Source organism: Rhinopithecus bieti, unplaced genomic scaffold (assembly GCF_001698545.2).
Source record: "Rhinopithecus bieti isolate Rb0 unplaced genomic scaffold, ASM169854v2 scaffold_18745, whole genome shotgun sequence".
Classification (NCBI taxonomy): domain Eukaryota; kingdom Metazoa; phylum Chordata; class Mammalia; order Primates; family Cercopithecidae; genus Rhinopithecus; species Rhinopithecus bieti.
In genome coordinates, this window is record NW_016809332.1 from 706,145 (window position 1) to 732,060 (window position 25,916).

The 25,916-nt window shown below is 34.9% G+C and overlaps 1 protein-coding gene across 1 annotated transcript in view; it reads right to left on the reverse strand.

The window, feature by feature from the left end:
- The window catches only part of CSRNP3 (cysteine and serine rich nuclear protein 3), a 223,986-nt gene that overhangs the window by 108,878 nt on the left and 89,192 nt on the right, over window positions 1-25,916 (reverse strand). The window lies entirely within an intron of this gene.

A 25,916-nucleotide genomic window follows, 5' to 3' on the forward strand; every position in this document is an offset into this window, starting at 1 on the left:
AGTAATTTAGAATTGAATGTAAAGCAAAGTTCAAAACTGATTTTTGAATTGCTCTAAAAGGACAATTATTAACTATGTTAAAATAATATATATTAACATTTTAAAAGAGACAATAAAATTATAAAAGCATATAAAATTATATATAAAAAGTATATAATAGTAAGAGGCTATTTGGTGTTGGAGAATAGTTGGGAATAGTTTTGTCTTTTGCAGTAAGTGAATATAATGGTTGGACTAATAATTCTTATGCCATGAAAAAAAACCTAAACTGACTTTCACTTTGCTCTACAAGGCAGTATGATGTGTACTATATTTTTATTTCATGACCACTATTAGCATTTTTAAAAACTGGCCTTTATAGTCATAAACTTTAGCTATTTGGAAAATCAGTTTATATCATGCAGATTATTTTCCAACTCTACTAGACAAGGTATTACTATAGCATTACTATAGGTCTAATAAGATCTTTAAAATCATTTTATAATTTTATTGTTCTTATAATTTTTAATAAAATTGATGGAATTTTATGTAAATTCTAGAATAGGCAATAAAAGACAATTGTTTTGATTGTTTATTTTAAAATATTATATTAAAATAGAGAAATGTGATTGTTTTGAATACTCAATTATTTTGAGCATTTTCCTTCTACATGTTTCAGTAATTTAGTTTTTTTTTTTTTCTATTTCATAGGCTCCAGAAGTTCAGGAGAACAAATATAGCAATAATAAAACTTAAAACCTACACATGTGATTTTGAGATGACAACAGTTATTTGTAGATTTTAGACTATGTTCCACACTGCTAGACTGAGTAGAACATGTTTGCCCTGAAATCTTTTCCAAGCCTACAATATGGTCTCTAGTTTCAAGTGGTGACAAAGACAGACTGGTAATCAAAGAGCAGGAAATTCATTTTTGAAAAATCCTCAAAGATTCCTTTGAAGTCTGATATAACACTATCTCTTTAAGTAGACTAAGTGCATATCCCCAAAGATTTGTTTTTAGTTTACTCTATTTATTCTTTTACTTCTCAAATTTGATTTGAATTGTATTTACACAAATGCATTTTTTTTCTATATACATTTAGATATTCAGACTACAGACTTACTGTGTATATGCTGCTGAGATTTGTATGGAAGTAGCATGGCTCGAGCTATTGCAAAAGACTTCAAAGTTTTGAGTGAATCTGCATAGAGACATAAATTATCCAGGATATTCAAAGCCACAAATTAGCTGCAGGACATATATAGCTCTCTCGTGGTTCACAGAATCACAACAATTCTCTTTATTTCACATTTGTCTATTATCACGTTTTCTCCAAGAATCTTCATGGGCTTTCCTTCTTTGCCCGCACTGTTTTTATTTCCATATTCAGAACATGCTCTGTGATAGAAGTTGCATTTACAAAGTTAAAAGTACTGGACTACCTAAATGAATGTTAAACTTGGTTCTTTTCTCCCTCTCTGCCTACAACACACACAGGGATTAGTAGACACAAACTACAGGCACTGCTGAATTAAATATAAAATTAAACATTTTAAGAAAAAAATTGTTGGATTAAATATGATGTACCACTAAAAATATTTTCTTTGGCTGCCTGAAATATATATATATATATGTATATATATGTGTGTGTGTGCATACATAATATATGCAACAATATGTATAACATACATATATTTTTACACATATGTGTGTGCATATATATTTATTGTTTTAGACATATATAAAATAATTATATACATATTATATTATATTATATTATATATATATAAAAGCAAAGTCTATAAATATTGTTTGGACCAGAGGACAGCATATTCTGACCAACATAAAAAGAAAACAGCTAATTTAAACAATACCCCTTTTACCTGAAGTCATTGTTGAAAGTTTCAAAAGAGAAACACTTTAGAAGAAAATGTCAGTTTTTGAATTTTTTAAAAGCTCATATAAAACATGAATTCCTTTTCCTAAATTAATCTCAGGATCCTGGATAAATGTCATACTGTCCCCATAGAGTGATAAAGGGTGAGAATGTGGCCCTGAATAACCACTAAGTGAATTTCATAAATACTGGAAATAACTGTCCTTCACTGTTTTAAACAGCTATCCTCCTGTTTTGGTTCCTCCTCAAGGCCCCCTCTATTTTACAGTAAAACATATTGTTGCCAAAACACTTATCTTAATCATTGTAATAAAATTAACTCCTTCTTTTCAGGGCAAAGAAAGTAATTAAGTTTAACTAAATATGTACTCGATCTTTGCATGTAAGCTTCATAAAATTCATTTTTAAATATCTTATGCAAATATAAAAACATAAAGCAGTCATTTCATGGCTAAAAGCTATTTTTGCCTCTTCATCTTTTCCAACATATTTTCATGCACATACAACCTGTAATAATACAGACAGATGCACAGTTGACGCAAATGAAAATAACATTTTTTAATCAACATTGTAACTGCTGAATTGATATACTTAAATGCTTTAATGATGGGAATAAACAGTTTGATTGTACTGTTTTAATTAAGTTTGTTTGAAAAACAGAAATAAAAAAACATGAACAATAAAAGTGAGTACACATTTGTTTGGTGCAGGACAGACTTTCCTATGATGTAATCACACATTTTACAAAAGTGTGATATTTCGTGCATGAAAAGAAGACTTTTGTCCTGTCTGTGACATTTATAAGGATCACTTTACAATGCAGACTTAACTGAAAGGAAAAGTCATAGGAAGTTGAACACATTAAGTTCAAATAGCATTATCCAAAAAGTCCCAAAGAGAATTTATAACAATTATAAAAATCAAAGAAGGGTTTAAAGGACCTAGCCCCAATATAAGAAATTATTGCTCTGAGAAGATGTTTGGCAATAAAACATAGANTATATTATATTATATATATATAAAAGCAAAGTCTATAAATATTGTTTGGACCAGAGGACAGCATATTCTGACCAACATAAAAAGAAAACAGCTAATTTAAACAATACCCCTTTTACCTGAAGTCATTGTTGAAAGTTTCAAAAGAGAAACACTTTAGAAGAAAATGTCAGTTTTGAATTTTTTAAAAGCTCATATAAAACATGAATTCCTTTTCCTAAATTAATCTCAGGATCCTGGATAAATGTCATACTGTCCCCATAGAGTGATAAAGGGTGAGAATGTGGCCCTGAATAACCACTAAGTGAATTTCATAAATACTGGAAATAACTGTCCTTCACTGTTTTAAACAGCTATCCTCCTGTTTTGGTTCCTCCTCAAGGCCCCTCTATTTTACAGTAAAACATATTGTTGCCAAAACACTTATCTTAATCATTGTAATAAAATTAACTCCTTCTTTTCAGGGCAAAGAAAGTAATTAAGTTTAACTAAATATGTACTCGATCTTTGCATGTAAGCTTCATAAAATTCATTTTAAATATCTTATGCAAATATAAAACATAAAGCAGTCATTTCATGGCTAAAAGCTATTTTGCCTCTTCATCTTTTCCAACATATTTTCATGCACATACAACCTGTAATAATACAGACAGATGCACAGTTGACGCAAATGAAAATAACATTTTTTAATCAACATTGTAACTGCTGAATTGATATACTTAAATGCTTTAATGATGGGAATAAACAGTTTGATTGTACTGTTTTAATTAAGTTTGTTTGAAAACAGAAATAAAAAAACATGAACAATAAAAGTGAGTACACATTTGTTTGGTGCAGGACAGACTTTCCTATGATGTAATCACACATTTTACAAAAGTGTGATATTTCGTGCATGAAAAGAAGACTTTTGTCCTGTCTGTGACATTTATAAGGATCACTTTACAATGCAGACTTAACTGAAAGGAAAAGTCATAGGAAGTTGAACACATTAAGTTCAAATAGCATTATCCAAAAGTCCCAAAGAGAATTTATAACAATTATAAAATCAAAGAAGGGTTTAAAGGACCTAGCCCCAATATAAGAAATTATTGCTCTGAGAAGATGTTTGGCAATAAAACATAGAACAAAAACTCTGAAAACCAAAACCCTTAAAATGGAATGAAAATATACTTATTAAAATTGTCCTTATGAGATTGTGTGAGATATGAACAAAAGAACTCCATTATTTAATACCAGATACATCACAAGAATCTTAGGCTAGGAACTCAGATCTTATTTTAAATACATTTCTTTAAAACTGTGAAAATCCTCTAAAAGTTTTAAGCCTCGATATTTATCTGGATGTTTCAACTCAAAGATCTCTCTTCAATAAAGAACTTACCCCCGAAATGGAATTATTTAGAAGCCTAAACCCGGTTTTTTCTCACATGAAATTATTCTATTGGAATAAAACACCCATGTTTCAAGTAGAGAAATACGAAGAAGAAAATTAAAACATAAACTAGTTAAGGGAATCCTGAAAACCAGGAACACCCTGCCAATTGCCATGATGAATTAAAATAGCCAATGCTCATCAGTGTCTTTAATAGAAAAAAAATCAGGCGCATCATGAAATGTCACCATACCTGAGTGCACTATAAACGACTACGGCACACACGCTGTAAAATCTTCACTCTCAGAAATAAAGCACACTTCATTTAACTGCTGCAAAACACTGCTGCATAAAGCCCAGTACATTTTTTTCAGGCAACTGATCCAGCTTTCCACCAGCCCTGTGACCTTTGAACTCCCTTCTGCCCCCCTCCTCTCGCTTCTGCAGTCAAAGCCTCCAAGCTGGTCTCATTTGCATAAGGCTCAGGCAGTCCTCCAGCAGCTGAAACGGAATGCTGGGTAAGGAATTGTGGAACTGCGGCTCTGCCAGGCTACCTGAATCACGGGAGAGCAGGAATACGCGATGGGGAGTGGGCACGGGTTTTACTGGGCTGTCAGCATCACATTCCCCCGTGTCTATTAATGGATAAACGATTTTAACGCTTTGTTTTAGAGTCCTATTCTCACTGCTTACTCCCTCCCCACCAAAAGAAGCTGTCAGCAGCGACTATGGTAACCAAGGAAACCCAAATAGTCAAATGCTTCATTTAAATACGTGTGGAAGGCCAATTTTAAATTTTCATTAACTTCCCTTGTTTTTGAAACACAGCTTTTTAAAAAATTCAAATACATATTGCACGTATAATCAGGCACATGGGCTATTTCTTTTGCTGCTGTGGTTTAAACAGCATCTTACAGGCATAAATTTTTATTAGTCGCTACACAAATACATGAGGTCACTATAGTAATTCTGAAAATGTTAAATGTGCCCAAGTGCCTTAGAGACTATCATCTTAAGTGGTGTCCAAAAATTAATTGTAAAGAATTTAGGTCCCAGGATGCCTTTAAAACAATACAGCAGTAAAAAAATGTAGAGCAAAGTTAAACTATGTATTTAAATCTAAAGATTCATATAGCAGCAATGCTCGTCTGGCTTTGGCAAAGATACTCAGATTCAGTGTTGTGCTATTATTTTCTAGTTATTTCTTCCCTTATTTTGCTACACACAACAATCTCTATTTGAAACAGAAACTTCTCTATGGCTCATAAATGCAAGAAGTGGTTATTTTCTACATAGAAAAGGTCATGTGTGTACATATTTTATAAATATACATAAAGACGCATAATCTTTCTAAATGGTAAACCAACAAAAATATGCATCATCAAATAATCTCTTCTTAAAATTAAGCAAATTTGTTTTCTCTAAGTATCAATGAATAGTATTTATAAAATAAAAGGTTTTATGCAATAATCTTTTCCATTTCTCAAAAGAAATATAACATGAAAATTAAAAGCACACAACAAATAAATATAGATATGTATTACTAAAGTATAAAATACATTGTTCTAATAGTGTTATTAACATTTCAAAATTTCCTTGTTTTAAATTTTGTAATTCAAATAATTGAATATTCCAAACCTTCCTTTTGCAGTATACTAAAACACATCAACAAATTTTGAATGATATATTATCTAATTTATAAGACATGTAAACTATTGCAATGCAGATTGTTTTAACACTGGAAAAATAATTTTGAAGCGTTTTACATGAGCTATTTGTTAGTAGTATTCTCTTTTATATTATTTCTGCATACATAAGAAATTAAAAATTATTGGATGAATTTGTTTCTTACCCATAAATTTTTAAAATAGAATAAATAACTTTTCAGTTTAATATAAGATATCAACATTTCTCTGTCACATCTGACTACATCGACAATTTAATTGCATTGGGTCAATTCAAGTGCATCCTTAATATTATACACTACAAATATCTTGCAAAGTTTTTGTTTAAGGGAAAACACACACCAGCCCATTCTAATTTAAATCCAGTCAAACACAAGAAGTGTTGGAGTAATTTATAAAATCACCAACCTGTTCAAATAGCTGTAGTCTTAGTCTTTGCACTCTTTATTCATTAGGATCCAAAATAAATGATCATTTTATAATACGTGTCAGCATCACCGAAGACACAGTTCTTCCTGGTTCAGAGGAATCTTCTTAAATTTCCCAGCCCTGTGTTTTATTGCTTGTACCATATGCTTTATTGTTCAGCAACAAGAGCTTCACTCTGCACAAAGACTCATTACCTACTGCTTGCTGCACGGCATCAGCCTCACTGAGGCTGCCTATATGTGATCACATGGAGTTTTGTCTGAGAGAGCCAGGCGTGCCACTGACTTCACTGTGTCTATGGATATTTTTATCATCTGAGGTCTACTAGGAGGAAGGAATAACAGATAAGGAAGCTGTTCTAAGTCACTAATGCAGCACAACTTATGGAAATCCCTTCACAAGATTTTTTTATTATTATTATTATAGAAAATGTTTGAGCAAGCTCCAAAATAAGTTAACTAGATTTTAGTTTAATAAGAGGCTGAATAATAATTTAAGGAAGGAGAACTTGCTAAAAGCCATTTCTTATCTCATATTTTCTGAAAGTACTTTTGTACGAATGTTATTAAAGAGCCTTGCGCTACTGAATGATTTGGCAATATGTTTTAACCTTTAGATTGCTGGCATTTCTTTTCTTGGTGTTTTGTTTTTTGTAAAAGATAATTTCTGTTTCCTTCAAAATATCCTTAATTAAAATCTCAATCACTAAAAGATACTATATATGAATAAAATAGATATCCTAATTACTTTTGATAAAGTAGATGAGAAGGTGAATCTTTTTTATTGATGTATATAAATGAAGTAGATGACTAATTTATCTTTTCAAAAGATGACACATTCCTAGAACAGCAGACTTAAAGGAACAATGCAGATTTCAATTTAAGTTCTAAAGGATATATGGTTTTTATTAATTTTTTAAATTGCAGTACCTTATTTTAGACCACTTACCTCAATAAAACATATGATTTACCTTATCTGATTTCAATGTTAACAAGTAGTTTCAGGGAAAACTATTCAACATTTACAGGAATTTTCCGCTGCACAAATGTTACATTAATATATATACACAAATATGTGTGTGTATGTGTGTGTAGTCAGATTGTCTTTCTAAAATATAAATATATAAAATTATTTCTCCAAAACTGAAAATGGATTGTAGATTTCCAAATAAAGAACTATTTAGTTATTGGAATTTATTTTAAAAAATCGATTTCTTATCTCTTTAATAACTAAATTAAAATGATGTTTGAAAGCTTGTTACTTTTAAGTCTCAGTGAAAATCTTATGACAAATACATGCAAAGTGCAACAAACAGCACACACAGATGGAAAAGTCAGAAGCACCAAAAATACAGATGAGAAAATAAATTTTCTGAATAGTTAGACATATAGTAATTTAATGGTACTTATAAATAATTCAGTAATCAAAAAGTGAATATACATACACATGTATATATATTTGCTTAAGCCTTCCATTAATAAGAAATTCTTTTGGGGCAAAAAATATTATAATTCAAAATTTTTTTTGTGTCAATGGAAAGTTTTAAAAACAATTTAAAACCAAAATAGGCGAGTATGGTTAAATAGCTTAGCTTTTAAATACAATGAGTTAATCTTTCTTTATAATATTATTTGCAGGGTTAGCATTGATTTAGAATGTTTATGACTTAAATAAATACCTTTTGATGGGTTTTTCTTAACATTGAAAGAAATATTCAGATATGTTTTAGATACCACCATTTTAATGCATTTGTCCCCAGATGTTCATGTTCATTTTTAGCACAGCATTAGAGCTATGCTAAAGCTGCAAAACCTTGGGGCATTAAAAGAAAAGGGAAAACAAAGTGTTTCTGGCTTATAGTATACTTCTGGGTTCTTAAGATATGTACATCCTAGTTAATGTATTTGATCATGTCACCCATGCTAATGTACAAGGAAGTAAACAAAAGGCAGCCATTTTTTCTTACTGCATCACTTCAAAAACAGTGGAATAAAATGGTTGCCCAATGGAAGGAAAGAAACAGCAGAAAACTAAGTTACTTGTAAGTTTTTAGAAAGTGGGAGTGGGAGAACAAGAGTTGGGAAATTGGAAAAAAATCCACATATATGTGAAATTTGTGTGTATATATGCAAAGGAATAATGTAACAATAAGAAGGAACTATAAATAAATACAAGGAATATGAAAGTAGCTAGCAATTAAAACAAATTACCGGTAAAATTGGGAGTCTCCAATGGGAAGTCTACAGTGTATGGTATTAAATATAAGAGCCTGACAATTTATTCATGTTGAAAAAGATATTTAGAGGTAGATATCAGAGCTAGAAAGAGATAGAATGAATCACGGGATGGTAATAATCTCTCCAGGTCAGCTATTGTCATAGATGACCTTGGTAAATTATTTCAGCATCTTACGCCTTAGTTTTCAAGTCTGCACACCGGGAACAGAAAAGTCTTTGGAAAGTATGTCATGGAAACCTATAGCATTAATTTGTACTTCAATTCCTTAAATTGGCTTTAACCAAGTATTGTCAACTAATATTAACAAAATGGAAAGATATGATATAAAATCTAATGATTGCTTTAAAAATTTTTTAAATAAATTATTCTAACAACACAAACAAGTATAATAAGTAGATAGGACTTTGGAAGTAAGAGGTGATTTTTTTTTCTAATACATGCAGAAAAAATATAATTAAATTTAGGAAGTACTATAATTTGAAATCTCATAAAATTGCCTCAGGATAAAAACAAATTATAAAATATGCCCATTCTTCTAATCAAAACTCTGGAATCTGTGAGATGGCAAGAGGATAGCCCCAGAGATTCTCAAATTACACAATGAACAATGGTGGCTCTGCTTATAAAACAATTTTATGGGCCAAGAATTTTTTAAATATGAAATTAACAAAGAAACACAAGATCATAGCTTTAAGAAGCAAATTCCATCCAAGATTAAAAGGATGTTTTAATTTACTTTGACATATTAAAAGCTGTGAATTGGAAAAAAATTATGTCAACTCTTACAATTGACTCTTTATTAGCTTGTTTTTTCTCTAAAGACAAATAGGCCTCATAGAATTCTTTTATTTACTCCCCTTTCCTACAAAATAAACAAACCTTATCAGAAGTAATGCAAAATATTTGCTATCCAGTTCTTGCAGTAATTTAGACGTGAACTTATGCTAACTGGACGATCTCTTGAACATTCTACTGCATGAAGAAAGATTTACTAACACCATCACCTATGTTTCCTGGAACCATATTAACTGGTATACATACCAGTTGCTACTATTGGATTCACCCTTGATGAGGCTGGATTTTCTTGCTATATTTTCTTCTCCTTCACAACACATTCAGAGAAGTCAACAAATTGGCTATGTCAACCTCAAAATCCAGGACTAATTCAATTCAATTGAACAAACATTTATTGAGAAGATACTATGTACCAAGCTCTGAGACAGTTGCTAGGGATATAAAAATGAAATGTACACTGTTCTCAAGAACATCATAGTCTCTTTAGCTTAAAATTTAAAAAATGTGCTGAGCATGTTATATGAAAGTGTTAAATGGTACTTTTTCAAAAGTTTGCATATTTTATTGAGTGAATATGTATTTTATGTATACACTTATTTATTTTCAATATATCTGCTAAAATCAGAAAATCCTTTTGTAATTAAAATAATTTATCAAATGTCAAATTGTAAGGTATCCTGTTAGTTTTGGGTATTATAATTTAGAAGAGACAAAACTTCTCTTCATAACAAAATATTTTAAATAGAATAAAAATAATGGCAACAAATTCTTTGCAATTCTTTCCAGCAAGAAGTAAAGTCTAATTCCCTCCACCTTTATTCTTAGTTGGTCTGAGTGATTTGCTTAGCCAGTAGAGGCTGCAGCAGTGATGCTCTGGAAAGTCCAAGTCTAGGTCCTAAGAAACTCTGTGGCTTCCACTTGAGCCTCTTGAAACACTCGGTCCAAGAACTCTGAGCTGCCATGTAAGAGGATTCACTGCCCTGAGGCTGTCATGATGGAGAAGCCACATATAGGCACTCTGGGAGAAAAGGGAGTTCCTAGTAGTAAGTGGTACTTTGGGAAAAGCCCAGAAATAAAGGCAAGAGCTTTACTGACTATAATAAGAGGGACTTTGAAGAGACTTTGGTGACAGGAGATTTAGACATGTATTGGGATTTTGAAGGAGAATGTCTGGTGCTCTCTCTTAGATCCCTCTGAAGCTGAGGGTGAGAAGATGTTTGCAACATGCAGGACATTGTAAAGTCACCAGGGGATAAGATAAGAGGTATGGGCAAAGCAATGAGTAAAGAAGACAATTTCGGCAGTTGAGGAGGGGCCGGGTGGAGCACTGCGGCAGCAGCTGGGATCTGATGAAGAATCAGGGAGAAACAATGGGGGCATGAAATAAAGGCGGTGACAGAGGAAGGAGAAGAAAGGAATCCATCAGTGAGAATGATGAAATATTTAAAATTGTTTAGATAAACTGGTCTCTGATCTTATTGATAGCCTTAAAAGTCAATGATTCAATGATTAAGCTGCCAATTAGATCCAAAAGAGCATTAATTAAAGTAGTTTCATTACACAGATTCAGTAATTTCACAGGTATTTTTATTTGTATTTGCCTCAGTTAGTTAACTTTCCAGCACTGTGACAAATTATTAGTATCAAACATTGTTAATGTTATATTTGGGAGGCTGAGAATAACTGTAAAACAATAGGATCTCACTTAAATAAAGTACACAGTGGATAGTGTTGATATTTTTTCTTGTGTCTGATTTCTAATTTAGGAAAAAATAATGTGGAAAAGACACATATGTTTTAGTTATGCAAAGATAAAAAACAGATAATTTTGGACAATGCAAACTAAGACTTAAAACACACACACACATATATACACACACACGCCACCATTACCTATTGAAGTAAACAAGCCTACTGGAGTTTTATCCTTTCAATTTTTCATTCTATTTGGATATTAGACTACCAAAGCAGCAGATGTTAGCTTAAGTGGCCAGTGAATGGCCATTCAGAATGTTGCAGGTTAAGTGGTAAGGATAGCTCTATAATTGCTGCTACTGCATCTACAATATGCACATAAATCATTTGAACATGGCTGTAAAGAAGTCTTTATACAAAGTGACACAGAGAAGAAAGTATCCAGATTTTTCCCCACCCTTAATTCTCTATCATTCCAAAAGCATTAGAAAACAGTATTTATCGAGAGAAAAGAATAAATGAAGCGAACCTTCTCTCAGAGAACACGAAAGATATGTTTATTTCTTAGTGACCATAAATGTTGACTGTAATGATTTCTTCTTATGCTGAATTAGATGTCTAAAGTGTGACAAAATAAAACATGGAGTAAAATAGCATATGCTAAAGTCAAATATGAACGGAGCAGGTTTAAAAAAAAAATAGGACTGATGGAAAAACCGTCAGTCCTATTATTGGTTGCACCATAAGCAAAAGGGTTATGACACTGCTTTTGGGGTCAAGACATAAGAAAAATAGTTTTCTGTATTTTATTTCACCAACACAAATCCACAAATACTTGGCTAATAGAATGAGCATACTTTTATTTGTATCACAGAGACATACAGAAACAACTTTGGCATATTATTCATCTGGGTTCATCTATTGATTTATGCATTAATTCATACATTTATCCATTTTACAGTCACTGAGTTCTATAGTCTTGGAACCAAGTTCATTGTTCTGATATGTTAGGGAGATGGCAGTCTGCAAGCTAAGTGACTCTTCATCTAGAGGCAGGAGCAGATAAAAAGAGATGTTACAGCATAATGAAACAAGTTCTATAATTGAAGAATATATAAGAATATACAGCCTGGGCAACGCAGTGAGCCCCTGTCTTAAAAAAATTTTTTTTAAATTAGTTGGATGTGGTGGTGTGCACAATACTATCTAAAAACAGCTAATAGTTATCAAGAATTTACAAAATCCAAAGGGCTCTGCATGTATTAATTAACTCATATAACTGTCACAACAAGCCTATGAGGTAGCTACTTTTACTGTCTCTAATTTACAGATGAAACCATTGAGGCATCACGTGATAGAGACTGTAATCCAACCCAGGTAGTGTGTTTTTTTTTTTTCTTTTTGAGATGGAGTCTCGCTCTGTCGCCCCGGGCTGGAGTGCAGTGGCCGGATCTCAGCTCACTGCAAGCTCCGCCTCCCGGGTTTACCGCCATTCTCCTGCCTCAGCCTCCCGAGTACCTGGGACTACAGGCGCCCGCCACCTCGCCCGGCTAGTTTTTTGTATTTTTTAGTAGAGACGAGGTTTCACAGTGTTAGCCGGGATGGTCTCGATCTCCTGACCTCGTGATCCGCCCGTCTCGGCCTCCCAAAGCGCTGGGATTACAGGGTTGAGCCACCGCGCCCGGCCCCAGGTAGTGTGGTTTTAACCCAGTATGGCTCTACTGTGACATGGCTCTACTGTGACATCTTATCTAAGGTAGTCATGGTGGGCTTTGCAGCAGAGGTGACATGCCTTGTGATCCACCCACCTCGGCCTCCCAAAGTGCTGGGATTACAGGACTGTGCATTTGTAATACCGGGATGTTTGAAATGCATCTTAGAGTCTGTCTGTAGTCATACAAGGTATTTGACTGGTTTGATTATGACTGAGCTTTATTAAATAACTAAGGAGAGTGTTAAAAGAATGAATTTGACAGAGGGTTTGGAAGAAAGGAGATTCATAGATTCTGTCTATGAACCCAGATACACAATTCTGTCTGTCACAGTTAACTTTTAAAAGCACAGAATTTCCCTCAGTGGCCTAATTAAAGGTTAAGAAAGAACAAAGAGTGGTTACTTTGTTTACAATAAAACTTCAAATCTTGAATGCCATCAATTGTAATACTCATGTAAGAAAACTATATGAAAGTATTCTGTGCAGATTGAAATCATGCTCCTGATCAGGAAATCCACCTCCATGCTTTCTATTAATCATACAACATGAATAAATACAAGAAATAAATTAGATTTCTCCTTTAGGCAAATGTTTTAATGAGCTTAATTCCATGGCTTGCTATTAATGCTAGTGACTGGCTTCTTTGATATGAGGCATGCATTTTCTTTCTTGTTCATATAGTCAGCTTCCTATTTAGTATTCATTATTCATGTCTATTTTTATCAAAGAGCACTATTACATGAAACCATGATCCAAACATATTTGGCTCTGTTTTTTATTTTTGGAAGGAAGGAAATTATACAGCCTTCTTACACTGGGGTATGACTGTTATATACACATGTTGTTATAGTACACATGTGTTCGTTCATATTAGAAGGTAGTGGTATTTAATTCTCGTGGTCTTGCTAAAGGACAGATATTCTTTTCACACCTTTATTAGTTTAGAACATCAACATTTCATTCAAGAAAAGCACTTAGCCTTGTAAAAAAAACTAGTAACAACAAGTTATTTTGATAACAGTCTTAATAAACTCTACTTATATATTCTAAGAATTTCTTATATGACTAGCTGACTATGTGGTATTAAGAACAGAGAGGAGTGTAAACACATTTTATTGGAATATTATGCCCCCTGATAACTTTAGCTGACAACCATGGATACTACAGCAACTGCTACTCTTTGTAGGCCATAGCATGATTTGGATCTTTGCCTTTTTAATTACTGATGATTATCTATGGAACATTCAATTATGATAGCTGAGACAAAATTGGGCATTATACTGCTACTGTTTCCCAGTCACTCACAGTGAGGTGCTTGAAAGTTGTCTCTATATATTTGTTACATCATATTTAGACAATATTTATTTGCCCTAGGAAGCCTATGGCTACATCACTCCAATTTACTATATTCTATGGCCACTGTGGAACCAGGTAGCAACAAGAAGAATGCAACTTTTACATACAAAAAAATTTTAAGAAACCACATTTATAATAATTAAAGCTTTAAATCACCCAAATATATTTAATAGATATTTATATATATAGTAGGATATATACACACTTACTAATATAGTAGGATATCAGATAGTGATTAAAATCAGTCATTATGATTTTGTAGAAACAGTAAGAATGTTTACAAAATAATAATCTGTGAACAAATTGCCCAGAAATACAAACAAATATGATGACAACTAATAGCTATAGAAGAAGACTAGGGAGAAATATAAAAAAATTAAGAGATTGTGAGCTAGTATAAAACAATATGCACACTGTGATCTCAGTGTTTTAAATATACATGAACATAAAATAATAGAAAAAATATAATCAAAATTATAAAATCTCTTAGAATTACATAATAGGTCCATTTAATTTTCTGCTTTGGTTTTTTCTATATTCTCCATCTTTCTGTTATTAATACAATGCCAAATTTAATATTAGAATTGTTATTGTAAATGGAATTAGTTATAAAAAACATTATTTTAATAAGAGAAAGCTTTTTTTTCTTTTTTTTATTTTTTTGAGACGGAGTTCGTCTGTCACCCAGTGCTGGAGTGCAGTGGCCAGGATGTCAGTCACTGGCAGCTCTGCCTCCGAGTCGAGCGCCATTCTCCTGCCTCAGCCTTCCGAGTACCTGGGGACTACAGGGACGCCCGCCGCACCTTCGGGCCGGCTAAGTGTTTTGTATTTTTCAGTAGAGACGGGGTCTTCACTGTGTTATCGCAGGATGTCTCGATCTCCTGACCTTGTATCGCCGTCTGCGGACCTCCCAAAGTGTGGCGAATTACCAGGCTTGAGGCACCGTGGCCGGCCGAAAGAAGCATAAAGGAATACCGTTTAAATAATTGCAACTGCTGTTATGTTTAAGCTTTTAGATATCAAGGAAATTGATCTTTGCTACCACTCTCCACCCTTAGGCTGAATTTGAAACTTGATGCCATACTAGGATCCTTAAAGACTTGATTGCTTTGATTGATGAACAGATTTCTTTGAAAATTTTCTTTAAGAAATCACACACTATGCTGCTCTTCTAAATTTGCTTCCCAGGTACTGCAAGGGGGTTCACATAACTGTTTCCATTCCTTCCCTAGGTGGCGAGAGATCAAAAGGGGTGATTAGAGGGGGCACATTTAGGTGTCAGGGAGTGACACTACAGAGCCAGCTGCCAAACCCTACATGATGATGAATTAGTTTACTTGTCTGGGGAAGTGGGGGAGATTTTACTTTCACGAAAAATTACAAGGGCACTACAGGGATGTGGTACTTGTTTAAGTTGGAGGAAGATCTTCAGAAGCTACAAAAATTTGTAGCTGGGCATTATGCAGTTTCATGTGAAATTTAACAGCAGCAACATCAGAGAAGGCCTGTGGCACATGCGTCTAATTGGAAAAATATTAGTGTCTTTATACTATGTCTCTGTTATACTCAGAGGGTGCCTGGAAGACAAAAGTCCAGCAGCTGAACTCGTGCTTTCTTGCTATCCCAGAGAGACCTGGTGCTGAAGTTTTCTGAACCTAAACATATTGTCATTGAATTCTGTTGTGGTTATTAATTGTGATAAAAGGAAAACTTCAGCCAAATTAAATTTAAAGGAGTATAAGTGAACAATTAACAATTCACGAATTGGACAGCCCCCAGAATCACAGTAGATTCACAGAGACTCCAGCGCAGCCACGTGGTGGGAGAATAATTATAGATTAAAAAAAGGGAAATGAGGTACAGAAACAGCTGGGTTGGTTACAGGTTGACGTTTACCTTATTTGAACACAGTTTGAACACTTAGCAATCTATGAGTGGTTGAAGTATGACCACTGGGTTGCCCAAGACTCAGTTATCATGACAGGTGCACACTCCTAAGTTCGGTTTTCAATTTTGTCTGACTATTAGGCTAGGTTACAGTCCATCCACTCCTCCACCAGGATCAAATATAGAAGTACGGAGTCTTTCTCAGGCCATATTTACTTTGCTTTCACAATTGTGTACTAAAAGAGAACCAGTCATCACGTAGTGTTTCCCAGGCAACAATTTGAGAGGTAGCTTTTAATTTGTATTGCCCAATAAATCTTTGGCTGCAAATGGGAGGCTCTGTTATAGAACCACATTTTCAGTCTATAGCATAGCAGTAATGTGAACATCATCCTCTGACTTCTCACACTCTCTTCTTCCCTTCATCGAGTTAACTCTCCCACCCTCTTGAAAGCTCAGCTCTAAAGAGTCCCCTCTTTGGAGCCTCTTCCCATATCCTTTAACATGGAGTGAAAAAACTTGTCCCTTTCTCTCTCTTTCATATCTCTTTAGTACTCTCTATAAATTTTATAGTGTGCCTGATTAATGTGTTTGCATTTCTTGAAAGATATTAATAAACTGCAATCTCAAAAACAAAGGCCTTGTCTTATTTGTATCTGTATCTTTAGAGTCCACCACAAACCTTACCATGAGAAACGCTCAACACTATTGAACAAGTGTTTGTGAAAGTGCTTTTAGAATATAGACATAAAGTGGACACGAGCTTTGACACAGCTATCTTTAGAATGTGCTGGTAAGATTCAAATTGCTCAGAGGACAGAATTATTGTTTAACACTTACTTCCAGTTTATGTTTTTCAAGCTTGTCTAAATGAACCAGAGGAAAATCTGGAGATACTGCATATACTTTTACTCCCCTAACTCTCATAACTCTCATAACTCCAGGGTTATGAGAATTGGATCAGACAAAATGTCTTGCATTTTTTCCCCAGTTGCAGCTGTTCCACAGCTGGTAACACATTTTCAGCCTTGTTAAAAATTTATCCTACTGATAAAACTTCTTGGGCCCTTCTCTCAAGAACCAGTCATCATTATCATCCCCATTGTCAATGACTTTTCTCCTTTCCCTCTTTTTCTTTCAAATGCAGAGGAGATGTGCTTCAACCTACCTCCACGTCTGTCCAAGACCAGTTCTGTGATTTTGCACACAGTTATCTAACATGGTCTCTTTGGAGTCACAGGTGGATTTCTTTTAAAATAGGGATACTTGTACATCAGGGGATGTTCAGGCTTTGCCAACGGCCCTTTGTAAACATTTTTACATTTTGAATCAACATATCAGCAAATATATAATACTACTTCTGTCAACAAAAGCTTTCTGTCAACTCATGGCATGAGTTAAATAAAAAATGAAGTTAGAATAAAATGTTCATGTGTTAATTAATATTACATATAAAAGGGCTTTTCATGTATATTCATTCAGAATTAATTTCACTGGACTTTATTAGTATTTAACGTAAGAAATACTTATTGAGACATTGATTAATAATGAGAATCCCTTCCTGCCCATCCCAGTTAAACCTACAACAAACAGACCAGAAAGAAAAGGGTTTACAAAATAGAAATTCCTGTTTATTTTGTCTATCACAACTGTCTATCCTTTCCATTTAAGAGAAAGAACATACTGTGGCTAGCAAATATTAAAATTTAAGCTTGCAGTGGATAATTTCTTAAGACAAAAGAAATTACGGTGTGGACTGTGTTGCAGCAATTTGGTAAACATTGGCATTAAATTCTCTGAAGAGAGAGTAAATGTAATAGTTGTAGAGAGAATACAATCCAAATGAACAGTCCATTTTGGATTCAGTGAATAAATTGCCAACATTGAAATGACTTTTTGTAGAATATCAAGAAACCAGAACAAATAGAAGAATAATTACTGAATTGAAAAAGTACGAAATTACTCTTGAAGAAGAGAGAAAAAAAAAATCAACCATTCTCGCGTTTTGAGCTCAATTTCCTACGGTCTTTTAGGGGGGTTGTGTGTCCTAACTTGAATATATTCAACCTTGGATGGTCTCAGATTTTCTCCTAAGAAGTTGTAAACATTTGCTTTCATGTTTAGGTAGACATGAAAGGTAGATGGACCACTTACTTGTAACTTTATCCAGTTTTACTGATGACAAATGTAAGGCATAAAGATTTCGAGTGGCTACTTTCCTAGTTTAGACTAATGCTCTTTTCAACTCAAGTATTCTGACTTTTTATTATTTAACTGCAGAAAAATTTAAATTTTATTCAAAGGTAGATTTTGACAAGTAGTAGTCCTTACTAACTAATATAAGGAATTAAAGTATATCCTTTTGTATGTAAGACAGGTAGTATTTAAAGGCATGTCTTCTGACCCTAAATCCACTATGCAGAAGTGGACAGCTATCACTAAATATAAAAGTAATAGTATTTTTTGCTTCTCAAATATAAGCTCCAGTGAGCCAAATCACATCATGAACACTAGCGAAACAAACAGTTTAAAGCGATTAAAGATATACCACTAAAAGATCAGATCTGCAAGCCAAGTACATAAACGGAGAAAGTCTGGTTTACCATAAGGATCTGCACTTCATATCTGATTGAGCAGTTAACAAAATTATACATAGATATTTTGAGCTTTGCTTTTAGATAGTACACCTGATTGCTGAATTGCTTTGCTTCCTACCTAAAACAGAATGATTTGAACAACTCAAACTCCATTTGATAGCAAATGCTACAAAACTGCAGTTATGCTTCCTGTGGTTTAGGTGGACACTATCAGAGTAGATAGGATGGCTGTAGGGAATAGAGAGACTCATTCAGTGAGAACCAGATAGCTTACGAGTGGAGAGAAAAGGTAGTGTAAAACTTGGCTTAGCTATAGAGTATCATGACAGAAGAGGATGCAGGAAAAAAGATGGATGAATAAGGATTGTTCGTGAGAGTTATAAAAGTTGTGGTTGAGGTGATTACTAGCAAAAGGTAGTAACTACTCAGTTCTCTTCCTCCACAGGCTAGTGACATGGGTAATTTTCAAAAGGGCTTTACAAAAGTCACTGAGCAATTTCTTCTGCTTCTAGGGATGGCTATATCTATACTATTTACATTGATATTCCCATTCAATAAACATTTCCACTATATAACTAGGGGAAAATTTCTGGGTAAAATAATAAGAACATTTCCTAAGGAAAGCAATAGAACCTAATCGTAATCTTTGTCTTTGGATAAGGAGAAGTATAAAATAATCTGTTAGTTTAAGAAAAATATAACCTCATGCCTGTAATCCTAGCACTTTGGGAGGCCGAGGAGGGGGATCAGGAGGTCAGGAGATCGAGGCCATCCTGGCTAACACGGTGAAACCCTGTCTCTACTAAAAATACAAAAAATTAGCAGAGAGTGGTGGTGGGTGCCTATAGTCCCAGCTACTTGGGACGCTGAGGCAGGAGAATCGCGTGAACCCGGGAGGCAGAGCTTGCAGTGAGCCAAGATCGCGCCACTGCACTCCAGCCTGGGTGACAGAGCGAGACTCCATCTCAAAAAAAAAAAAAAAAAAAATTGCATTCAGAGTGATTTCATAATATGGGGACAAATAGAATAGGAAGATACTTAAAGTGCATAATACATTTAATATTTGTTTTTACAGATCTCTTGTTTTAATTGTATTATTTTACATTCTAACGTGTCAAAGCTAAATGGTGACAATAGAGCCTGATTTTCCTCATTAGTACCACTATTAGTTTCATCACACATCCCTTTTCTTTTATTTACTTGTGAATGACTCTGGGACTCCTTGCATAAAGTCTATTAATAAATTATTTTTTGTTCATTTTTTTAAAAATGTCAATTTCCCAGCATTTATCTTGGTCTAGTGTATTTAAAGGTTTACCAGTTAGAAAGCTAAAATTAAGATAGTAAAAAGCTTGTTCAACTAAAGACCATATCTTATTTCACTTAGCCTTTATCTATGAGGAGTGTTATACCATGCAGAGCAAGTGATCTTAGAGGGGACACTTTCATCAGTAGAGATCAATAGTTGACAGACTGTATTATTTGTATGTTTCACTTTCACGGACCAGGCTCTTTTTCTAGTACCAGAGAGATTTATTAATAAAAGTAGCAAAGTACCAGATAACCAAAATTTTGAATATAATGAAAACAGTCAGAAGAAATAAAAACTCCTATATTCCAATTTTTATATGATTAACAGGCAAAGTAATTTGCTTTTTTCTTCTTTGCACATTTCTCTCTCTCTCTCTCTCTCTCTCCCTCTCTCTCTCTCTCTCTCTCTCAGTAGTCTCTGACACATCACGTTATTGAAGCCTATGCTGCACTCTAGTCTATGCTGTACCATAGATTATTTAGATGAGTTTGTAGATTTGGTTAGTTGGGTACTATACCACTGTCATCAGTCACATTAGAGTATCCCTTTCAGCAACCTATGCCTGTTAGAAGATTAATAATGAGAATAATCATGGCAAGATGAATGTCATTATAGGTCACCACTTGCACAGCTCCCTTTAGAGATGCAAAGATTGATTGTGGGGAACTAAAGAACATTAGATAACTGAGTGCTGGCAAAATTAATTTTCCCATTCGCAATCAATTGAGTAGTAGGTAAAATCATTGACACTTTCACATGCATGCTGTTTAATTTTTTTTAATTTGTAATTGTCATGGCTACATAGGAAACAAGAGGGATCTGGTGATTTGACTAATCAGAGTAAATGTGTATATTCATGTAAATGTGTGTGTGTGTGTGTGTGTGTGTCTTACAAACTCTTTTATTATCTTAACCTGAATATTTTCCCCTTGTTTAATAATGGAATGATGGATTTTTTTTCTACAAATGGTTTTTACATGTAAATAGCAATTTAAATGATACAGATATGGTCCTCCCTAAAGGCAGAGAAAATTGCTCACTAACTTATGTAAAACCTTTGAAAATATACATTCCATGATAAAAGGTAAACCCCAAGCAGGTCATGTGGACTGCTCTTGTGCTTTCAGATAAACCTTCATCAGCAATTATACATTTAAATTATTTTAAGATCCAGGCTGGCAGTATATTTGTATGAGCAGGTATAAGACACCAGCAACTGTGACAATGGCAGTGAATGAGTAGAGTATACCCAAGGACATTAATATTCAGACTTTTAAAATCCACCATGCTGGCCAAATAAAATAACCAAATGTTGCCATATTCTCTACTGTACAATAGTCCCCCCCCCCCTTAATTTTCAACTCTCCCAGTGGTCCTGATTTTACATTGTTAGTGGCTTTTTAAAATCTGCATGAATACCTTATCTTTGTATAATATTTATTCTCAAAATTCCCTTAGTAATTTATGGAACTATTCAGGTTGAAAAAAGGGGAAAATGGCCAATATTAATAAGAATATTAACTCTCTCTAACAATATTGACTCCATTTAGCAAAGTGAAAATTAACTAAGAAACCGGATTCCATTTTCTTCACACCTCTAAACATAACATCAAACTTTAATAAATGCAGGCTACATAGTAAGAGAATTAAATTCAAGCCCCTAAGGGCAGAGGTTTCTAGGAATGTGCTTATAATAGAGTTTCACCTGGGATTCAATTAAATATTTAGTGAGAATGGCTGAAAGGAAGGCGCTGTGCTGAAAGCTGTGGGGGAGGCAGAGATGAATACGACACAGTTTTTGTCCTCTAAAATGTCATGATCAGTGGCAGCCAACACATTTAACTTAGAGTGTGGGGTATATATGGTTGTGGGGGAGATTCCTCCTCTTTCTCCTCCAGCATCAACAAACTGGTCTATATTTGCACAGTCCTATCATCCTTTCCCCCAGTTTTACAAGACGAAGTATCCTTTTATTCTTTTCAAGGCCAGTCTTTCCTTACGTGCCCTTGATCCTATTTTCTCCCTCTCTCTAATTCCTTCTCCCTCTTTCTTCACTGATATGATACTATAAACCAGGGGTCAACAAGTTTATTCTGTAAAAAGCCACACAGTAAATATTTTAGGCTTTTGCAAAACATATGGTTGCTGTCACAACTACTCAACTCTGTTGTTTTAATGTGAAAGCAGCTGCAGATAAACAAATATATAAATGTATGTAAACAAATGAATGTGACTGTGTTCCAATAAAACTTTGTATGTAGACATTAAAATTTGAATTTAATAACATTTTCATGTGTCATGAAGTGTTCTTTTCTTTCTTTTTTTCAATCACTTAAAAATGTAAAACCACTCTTTGAAGGCCATATACAAACAAGTAGTGAGGCAGATTTGTACCACAGGCCATAGTTTGCTGACCCTTGCTATATAAGATGGCCACTTTTGCCACCTTTCCTTTTCGACTTCCCCTCAGCCTATAATCACACTGAGGAGAATATTAAAAATATTTAGCAATGACTCTGGTTTCTAACCAATCCAAATAGATAAGTTAGTCAATTAGAGCTGGTACCAGCTGTAAACAACTATTGGGTAATTTCAGTGTGTTCAGGCTAACTATCAGTTCAGATCACACCCTCTCATTTTATTCAAAAGCCAAAACAAGAGAAGCTCTTCTTGCATTGCTCTATTGATATTGTTCCACCCTCATTTTATGTCCAATATTTTTTAGAATTATTCTAATTTCTCATCTCTCATTCAGATTCAATGAATCTGCTCCCACCGATCTTTTAAAACTGATCTTTTCAGTACAGATATTATTTTTCTTATTTTTCTCAGACATTTGGAAATGTTCTATTTTTGTCACTCATGTTAAATTCTCCTAGTTTTCTTCCACCTCTCTGACTTTTGATTCTTGGTTGCCGTGCAGGTCCCTCTTCATCCAACCTTCTCTCCTGCAACCATTCCCACTTGGAGGTCCCCAGAGTTCTTGACCCACTACTTCCTGCTCCCTTTCTGTTTGCCTTGGCTATCTAATCCATTCTCAGGGTTTGATTTTTTTTTTTTTTTTTTTTTTTTGTAGATGACCTCCATATCTACGTCTCTAGTCTTGAGATCTCTTTAGACCTTCAAACTTGTTTCACCACTTGGATTTGCCTCAGAAATCACAAAGTCAGTGTGTCAAACAGTGAACCTATAGTCAATGCCATCAAACATCCCTTTCCTCTTGCATCTCATGCCTTAGTCCAATAGCGCTATCCCAGTTGCTGAATCCAAGAAACCTGGAATTACCCTCAATACTTTCCTTTCCTACCACTAATTTGACTTATTTAGTCACTGATAATCACTGACTTTTCTTCCAAATGTTTCTCAGTTCTGCACCTTCAGCAGCATCCCTGCTACTGCTGTCTTCTCCTAAAGAGACCATGGCACTGGTCTAGTCACTGGTCCCCCTTTTCACATTGCTACCAGGTAGACAATCTAAAACACAAATCTAAACCAAGGAACTCCCCTGCTAAACTCCTGAGGGACACACTGTGAAGATACTAGGCATGGCACCAAGTCCCTCCACCATCTGGACTCCACTTCCTGTCTCAGTCTTATCTTTGATCATATCCTATGTTGCTTTTTATTCCCCAATAATAGAAACTGAACATAAAATGCAACATTATGCCTCCACGACATTGCACATGCTATTGCTATTATCTAAAATAGCTCCTCTTCTCTTTATCTGACTAATGCCTACTCACATATTAAGATTCAGCCTCTGAATTCACAAAACTGGGATAAGAGCCTTTTGTCATTGTTTCCATTTTATTTGCCCAATTGTACTGAAAGTGGTCCTTCTTGCCTGTGTAACCATCTCAGTTTCACTATCAATGAGTAGGCAAAGTATGGTAGGTGAGTCATTGACTACCCAGCTCCTACTCTAATATCTGGCAAACAGGCCCAAAAGAAGAGGTTGAATGACTTGGCAAGCCATTTAGAGCCCTCTAGGAGAAAAGGGTCAAAAATATGCCACAAGAGTCATATTGCTCACATTCCATTCTTAGTGGCACAGCTTACTTGCTCTATGGTTTTGGGCTTTGTACTTTTGAAGCCAGTTTCCTCATCTGTAAAATGAAAACTCAATTCATTCATGGAAAAGTATCTATTGAGCACATGCTATCTGTATTACAGGTACTATTCTAGGCACACACAAAAAATCTTTCCCTCAAGGAGCTTTCATTCTGGTGGAAGTGGAAGAAAAAGGGGACAAAGCAAACATGTAGGCAAAAAGAAACTAACTAAAATTTACAGTATATCAGATAGTGGTAAGTGCATTGGAGTAGGATGTAGAGTCTTGTGTTTCAGGGGGTGGTAAGCAATTTTTTTCTGATTAGGGAAGGGTGCATTGAGGAGCAATATTTGAACTAAGACCTGAAGGAGGTGAGGAGGTGAGCCAAGAGAATATCTGGGGTACAGAGAATTCCAGAAAGAAGAAATAGCAAATGCAAAGGATCTAAGATGTTCAGTGACTAATAAGGATGCCAGAGTGTTGGAGACGAGTGAGCAAGTGAGGGGTGAGGAGGTGAAGTCAGATGTAGGTGATGTGATCGGGGAAGTGAGAAAATCAGCAGACAGTGTTATAACTTGCAGTCCATTGTAAGAACTTTGACTTTTACTCTGAGTGAAATAAAGAGTCAGTGGAAAGTCCTGAGCAGAGGAATAAATGGTCTGCACAAGGTTTAAGATGACTCTGACTGTTTGAAAGGACAGCAAGGTGGAATCAGGGGCCTCATTAGGAGGCTATTCCAAAGATCCAGATAATAGATGATGGTGGCTTGGATCACACTGTAGTGAAAAATGATTTATTCTCAATACCTTTTGGAGTAAAGCCAAAAGAATTTGCTAAATGTTGGGTGAGGAAAAAGAGAGGACACAATCTTGAGTCCAAGGATCCTCACCTGTGCAGTTACAATAATGATGTTAGCAGTTTGTTCTGGGAAAGTCTGCAAAGGTTTTCAGAATGATGGGTAAGAACAAGAGTTCAGGTTAGTTCAGCTTAACTTTGAGATGTCTATTACATATTCAAGTGGAGATGTCAAATAGGTAGTTCCATCTATCTATCGCTATATAAAAAAGTTGAAGTTCATGGAAGGATTTCAAGCTAAAGATAAAAATTTTCCAGTGAACAGATAATATTTAAAGCCTAGGCAGGAAAAAGAGGCAGTCTAAGGACTAGGTCCTGTGTACTCCAATGTTTAGTGATGGAGGAAATGAGGAAGAACCAGCACAGGAATCTAAGAGGCAGACAATGTGATAGGAGAAAAAACAGGAGTGTGGTTTCCTGGCAGCAAAGAGCGTCTTAAAAAAATGAGGAGTAGGGGGGTTGTGTAGCATGCATGAGGGATGATGGAGTGATCAGCTCTCTCCAACTACTGATAGGCCAAGTAAGTGGATGGCTGAAAATTTACAATTAGACTTAGAAATGCGAAAGGCACTGTGATCTTCACAGTTTCAATGAAGTTGTAAAGACAATGCCTGATCAGAGGATAAACAGCTCTTTGAAGGAGTTTTGCTAAGCAGATGGGGAAGAAATGGGGCAGTAGATGGAAGGTGACATGGGAGAAAAGAAACTGTTCATTTGTAAAGTTTTTTAAAAGCCAGTATATTTATATACTGATAGAAATGATATAGTAGAAGGAGATGATGATGTAGGACAGTGAGGCATCCGCTGGGAGCAGTGTCTTTGGGTAGCCAACAAGAAATGGGACCTGGGGGGGCGGAGCAAGATGGCCGAATAGGAACAGCTCCAGTCTCCAACTCCCAGCGCGAGCGACACAGAAGACCGGTGATTTCTGCATTTTCAACTGAGGTACTGGGGTCATCTCACTAGGGAGTGCTGGACAATCGGCGCTGGTCAGCTGCTGCAGCCTGACCAGCGAGAGCTGAAGCAGGGCGAGGCATCGCCTCACCTGGAAGCG